The following is a 6,000-nucleotide window of genomic DNA, read 5'->3' on the forward strand; positions in this document are numbered from 1 at the left end:
AATTACGAGTTTTACGCCATCATTTGTCTGAGCCTGGAGTCACATTTTTTAAAGATAAACTTTACATTACAGAAACGTTTTGCAAGTCGGCAAAATTAATATTGGATCAAGTAGGGCTTTTGTTTTATCATCTGTATAAATGTTATATACTGCTTTGAAACTATCTACTGCTAACTATCTCTTGCATGATTTCAATATCCTACATTCATATGGGTTACAGAGCACCGCAGAGATTCAAGAAACAGGAGATTTTTTCCTGGAATGTGTTTATGAACTTTCTGGATCACGGCAAGGCCTACTACACTATCATCATATTTCCGAGGAATATGTTGAGTTGGTTCAGCAATTAGACACCATCCACACAACCATGGAGCGCCTTCAGACACAAGCAAGTAAATTTGGATCTGAAGATACTGTCCAAAAACTTAGCGAGACGTACTACGAGCATTCAAAAATGGCAATGGTTGTGGAGAACAAGGCGTGTTACTTGAACCATGTTACAAAATCATTGTCGGATGACGTCGAGTGGTTTCAAAGTGTAGGATTTACTCTTGTTTCAAAAAGATCAAGTAATTTAACTAACATTGTCATTATCTGTACTATATATGAATGTGTTTAGTATCATACTTCTATGATTGAAGAGCAACTTGCATCATATGTCCAACAGCAGGTATTCATGGAAAAAGAATTGATGGAAATATTTACTAAAGCATTACAGCACTGTTAGGCCGGCACTGCTACATGTGATATCATTGATCTGAAATAATTTATAGCCATATTCACGTAAAATGGAACACATCTCTATTTATCTTGCAGTGATTGTGTCCATTTTACTTTGAAATAAACAATGGCTGGATATTCGTTGTTTCCCTACTACAAATTGACTTTACTAGACATTCTCAATTTTTTAAACACAACATCCATCGTATGATGCACACAGTCAAACTATCCATTTTCTACTTTTTACACAGCCGTGCATTGCATAATCATCAAGTCTGAAACCAAACTCACTCATTACAGTTCAGATATTGGACTCGATTGTCTCGAGTCTGTACAAATTCCAACTGCTTTATACAGAAATAAGCACAAGATTGGTGAATTTTGTCAAGGAATTCAGAGGGTACAATGTGTCTAGTAAACCTCATCAAATTATTATTTCATGAGATTGAAATCCTTACTTTGCGTGAATACGGCTGTAATAGTAGATTCTTAATAGTGGCCAAATGAAATGCATGGTTTATTATCAAGTTACGGGTTTTCCTCCAATAATGAGCCCATCCAATCCCTATTTTACAAAACAAGAGTATTGAATCAGACTCTAATAACAACTGTTGCACAATACAATATGTTTGTAGAACGTGTATAAATTTACTAACCCTTGATACTTTAGCGCGAGATGTCTTGATACGAGACTCGATATCTTTGCGTCTTTCATTATATATCATGACTGAACCTTGTGTCATAGTGGATGTAATTGGCCGTGCCTGTAAACCACAATTAGCATGGCAATCATTGAATAGATATAAATGATACAAAATATGATCAATTATATCAATTAATAGGCATAGTAAAAATTTACCGTATTAGGAGGAACATAGACCATAGGCTTGCATGCAGGTACATCAGTAATTGGCACAAGTTTTTGTGCCTGCTCATGGTACATTTTGGCAACTGCCAAATTTGCATCATCTAACTTGGCATATAATGGAGTCTAAATTCAACAAAAAATGCCAATTTGATTAATCAACTATGCAATTAATATTGACATTTGGCTTATAAACCATACCACCTTTTGCCATGGTCCTGAAACATTCTCTGATACTTGATCAGCATTGGCCAATGCACGGAACTCGCCTGTGGAAAATGCTTTTGAAAGATTTTTGAATCGTTTGAGGTATCTATAAAATAAGATTGCATGCATGATAAAAATAATTTAGTTTGATTTAAAACACTACAGCATGATGACCTATTGACAATCAGACTCACACATATCCTCGCTCAAGCTCAACGTTACTTTGAAGTGTACGTACTGGAGAATGAACATCTGGAGCACGAGAAAGCTTATTCTAAAAGTGTATTATACAATATGCTGATCAGAATCCACATATATTTATAAGCAATGACTAGATTGAAACTTACTCCTTTGTCGGGAATTCTCGCTTTGATGATTGAATGCCCGCCAACCATTTGTTGATTTCTAAGTATTAAAAATGCACATGATATTAATACAATATCTTAGTATACCTGCTTTAAAAACTTTGCCAAACAAGGAAAATGCAAATTACCCAATAGAATTTCGACGATGTGTTTCTAGCGTTGTAGTATCGTCTTCATCAACTATGAGTACAGTAAGCATTCAAATATTACCAATTTTAACCAAATAATCGTGTAGTACATATCCAACCAAAAGCTCCAATGATTTACCAATCTTGGCAAGACGCTTGGCGCGATCTTTGGCTGCCTGTCTAGATCTACCAGCCAGGAATTCTTCAAATGTGTGGGTCTTCAAACAGTATATCAGTTACAGCTATTCAAATGATATTTTTACAAATACAAACCATTTAGTTGACAACACGACAAGTATAAACTGGATTTACCATTTCGTTGAATTCTTGAGTTCTTCTGGACATTTCTTTTTCAAGAAATTCAATCATCTTTTCCCTCTCTCTAAGCTTTTTGGTCATAAGCTGATTTTCATTTAAAGCCGCGTCATATTTTGTCCCAAGCTCATCAAATTCTGAATGCAAGTTTGCTGTTCCCTAAAATGTTTTATACAGATAATTCAAACAATAAGCAAAACTATCAACATGTAAAGTAATCAAACTGTGAGCCAGCATACTCTTGATAGACGCTTGAGCATATTTTCAATCGAATTTTCTCCTTCTCCTTTGGCATTCAGATTCAAGCGAATCACTTTGTGTCGCAAATGTTCTTTTTCTTGGGCCAGAATGGATATTCTGTCATTTGCATCTGCAATTTTTTTCTATTTTTCAAATATTAGTTTAAATTGGATTAGCGATTTACAAACTAAAAATCAGATTCATATTTGCCGACCAACAAATAATCGCAAAAACATCAACCAATAACAAACCTGATGATCCTGCTCAATCTTTTGTTTTGATTCATCACGCTCGGTGATTGTTTTGTTTTTGACATCAATAGTATTCATAAGCTCTTTGATGCGAGACTCCATTGTTTTCAAATGCGCTTGTAATTTTTCAGTTTTGGACTCTAAACTGACGTTTTGTCGCTGAAGAAGAAGAATCACACTTTTAGATTCAGAATCATGTTCAGATTTAACTCGCTCCAACTCTTTGACATGCTCCTTTCGGGTATTCTCCATATCCTATTCACAGGAAATATTAGCATTAGCAGATTTGTTGGTGCATATTTCATGGACAATATCCACAGCACGTTTAAACATCAATACATTACAACATCTTGGCTGAAAATTAAAACTACTTACAAGCTCATGCTTTTGCATAATGCTTTGTAGATCTGATCCTTCAATCAACGCCATAATTTTTGCATCTTTAGCCACCATCATATCGGAATAAAACTTGTCCTTGGCTTGAATTACATACATGATCTCTTGCTCATATCGTGATGCTTGTGACGTAATTTCGTCTTCAAGTTTTATCATTTCCATATTAAATAGTAGCTCAGCAGTTGATCTATACTCATCAAACTGAGTTTGCATGGCTGACAAGATATTCTAATGTTGAGAATTACGTCACCACTCAATGTGTTAGTTTTTTGGAAATCCATTGAACTGGCGCTTGAGATGAAATTAGGCCAGTCATTGTTTTGAAAATACGCACCTGGTACTCCATCATTAAACGCTTTTTTTCTTCAAATGATTGATTTTTGTGATCTTCAAACTCTGTCTTGAGACTCTCATACTCTGCTTGTTGTATTGCTCGAAATGATTCGTTTTCAAGCTTGGTTATTTGAATAAATTCATCGTATTCTCTTCGTGTACCTTCAATCAACTGGTGTATTGTATCGTGTTAATAAGCATTTTATCATAAATCAATTAAACTTGAGTACTTTCTATTGCTCTAAAGCAATGGACATTCAAAAATTGATTCATCCAAATAGCTGCATACCCCTTCAACACCTTGTAACTGATTCTGTTGAGAGTTGTGAACGCGATTTGCTTCTATTGCAATGTCTATCATTTGTTGTTTCATCGCTAGCCGAGATCCTTCAAGATTTTTGATCTGCAGTTGATACATTTCAACTTCCTCCGGTGTAGATTCTGCCAATATTTATACACAATAGGATCATGTAGTTTAATTACATATAGCCATTTAATTATATATTAATTGCTTACCCTTTTTAGGAACCGGTATGGTTTCTTTTAGTTCAGCCGCATTTTTAAACTCGCGCAGCTGTTTTACTTCTTCCATGATTTCGCTATTTTCCTTTGTCAATGCATCTAAACCGTGATTTGATATCGTATATATGATCAAAATAAATCGTAATTGATACTATACCTGTTAATAAACTCAATTGGTTTATAAAATAGCCAATTTAAGCTTACTTACAAACTTTTTTGGTCTCCTCATCAAAGATCAAATGGGATTTGTTAAGCTCCTCCTGTAATTGCTTGATTTCTGTTTGCTGCCGATCAATAGAAAATTCTGCTTCTTTCAAGTCCTTGATTTTGCTGGATGAAGCGACCTCCAACTAAAACATCAAAATGCGACAAGATATTAGAGGTTGCAACTTGATTTTATCAGCCGAGCTCCGCTCATTTGCATTTATTGAAACTGCTTGTCATGTAGACATGTATTGATATTTACCTCGCTTTTTCTCTCGATAGTTTTTTTAGAAACCTGCGTCGGACCCTATTGAATTGATATTAATCATATTACAATCCAACAAATACAGAGTAATCAACGATATTGTAAGTCCATGATTTTTGCATAGTATTCATTGATAATACGTAAATCAAAATGCTTACCGATATTGGACGTTGGGTATGCTTTGCATCCATGTCAACCTTAATCCGTAACTGCCTTATTTCTTCTTCTACATTTTCTAAAAGGTTGGCTTTGTTGTACAACTATACCAATAATATTGCGAATTCATTTAAAAGTATATCAAATGATTAAAACCACATTGAGATTTAAAACAACTGTGCTATGACAGATGGTCGAGATAGATATATCTGAAGTTGGTTGGAGTATGATATACCGTACTTCACGCTGCTGAGCAGTGTATCGTGCTCGAAGCTCGTTGTTTTCTTTAAACAGACGCTGCAGAAAGTCGGATTCTGCCTTGTCCATTGTTGGACGCCTATCAAGTAATTAGTTTTTAAAGTGAAACTGGCTCCATAGTCTGTTGATTTATAGCCGTATCCACGTAAAATGGAACACTTGTATTTTGCAATGACCATTTTGCTTTGGAATGAACAATGGTTAAATGCTCGTTATGCTTTCCTATTAAGAGTTGACTTTACTAGACACTTTTCTTGTGTTTGGAATTGCTCGACAAGCAAGTTTATTCTTTATTACACCAAAACAATTCTCGACAGTGTTTTAAAATGAACAATATGAAGCAATGTAATGGAACTATATCTCGTGATATTATTGTCTGTTGAACGATTGGTAAACCATGGTGAGAGAGAGTTGAAGATTGAACAAGTGACAAGAGTTTGTACGCCAACTTAAACCAATCGTGCAGTTTTACAAATATAATTCATGGTTTCAAAAGGCTGAGGCAGTAATCTGTTTGATGCTGCTAAAATGGTTTAAAAACACAATAAAATTGATCTGAAATATGAATAAATGTCTATCTGCCCATTGGTATCCCTTTTTCGGGCTAAATTAACTATTTTTAGAAATATTCGTATATACTGGTCATCACATCTTGGCTGACATTCAAACGCGTTTAGCAAATTAACTGCCATAATCTTGAAGGTTTGTCTAAAATTTAAAATGCCGCTCTATACTGGTGCTGAAATCAACCTTCCAAATTTTCATATTCCCAGTG

Source organism: Batrachochytrium dendrobatidis, assembly GCF_000203795.2.
Source record: "Batrachochytrium dendrobatidis JAM81 unplaced genomic scaffold BATDEscaffold_1, whole genome shotgun sequence".
Lineage (NCBI taxonomy): Eukaryota > Fungi > Chytridiomycota > Chytridiomycetes > Rhizophydiales > Batrachochytrium > Batrachochytrium dendrobatidis.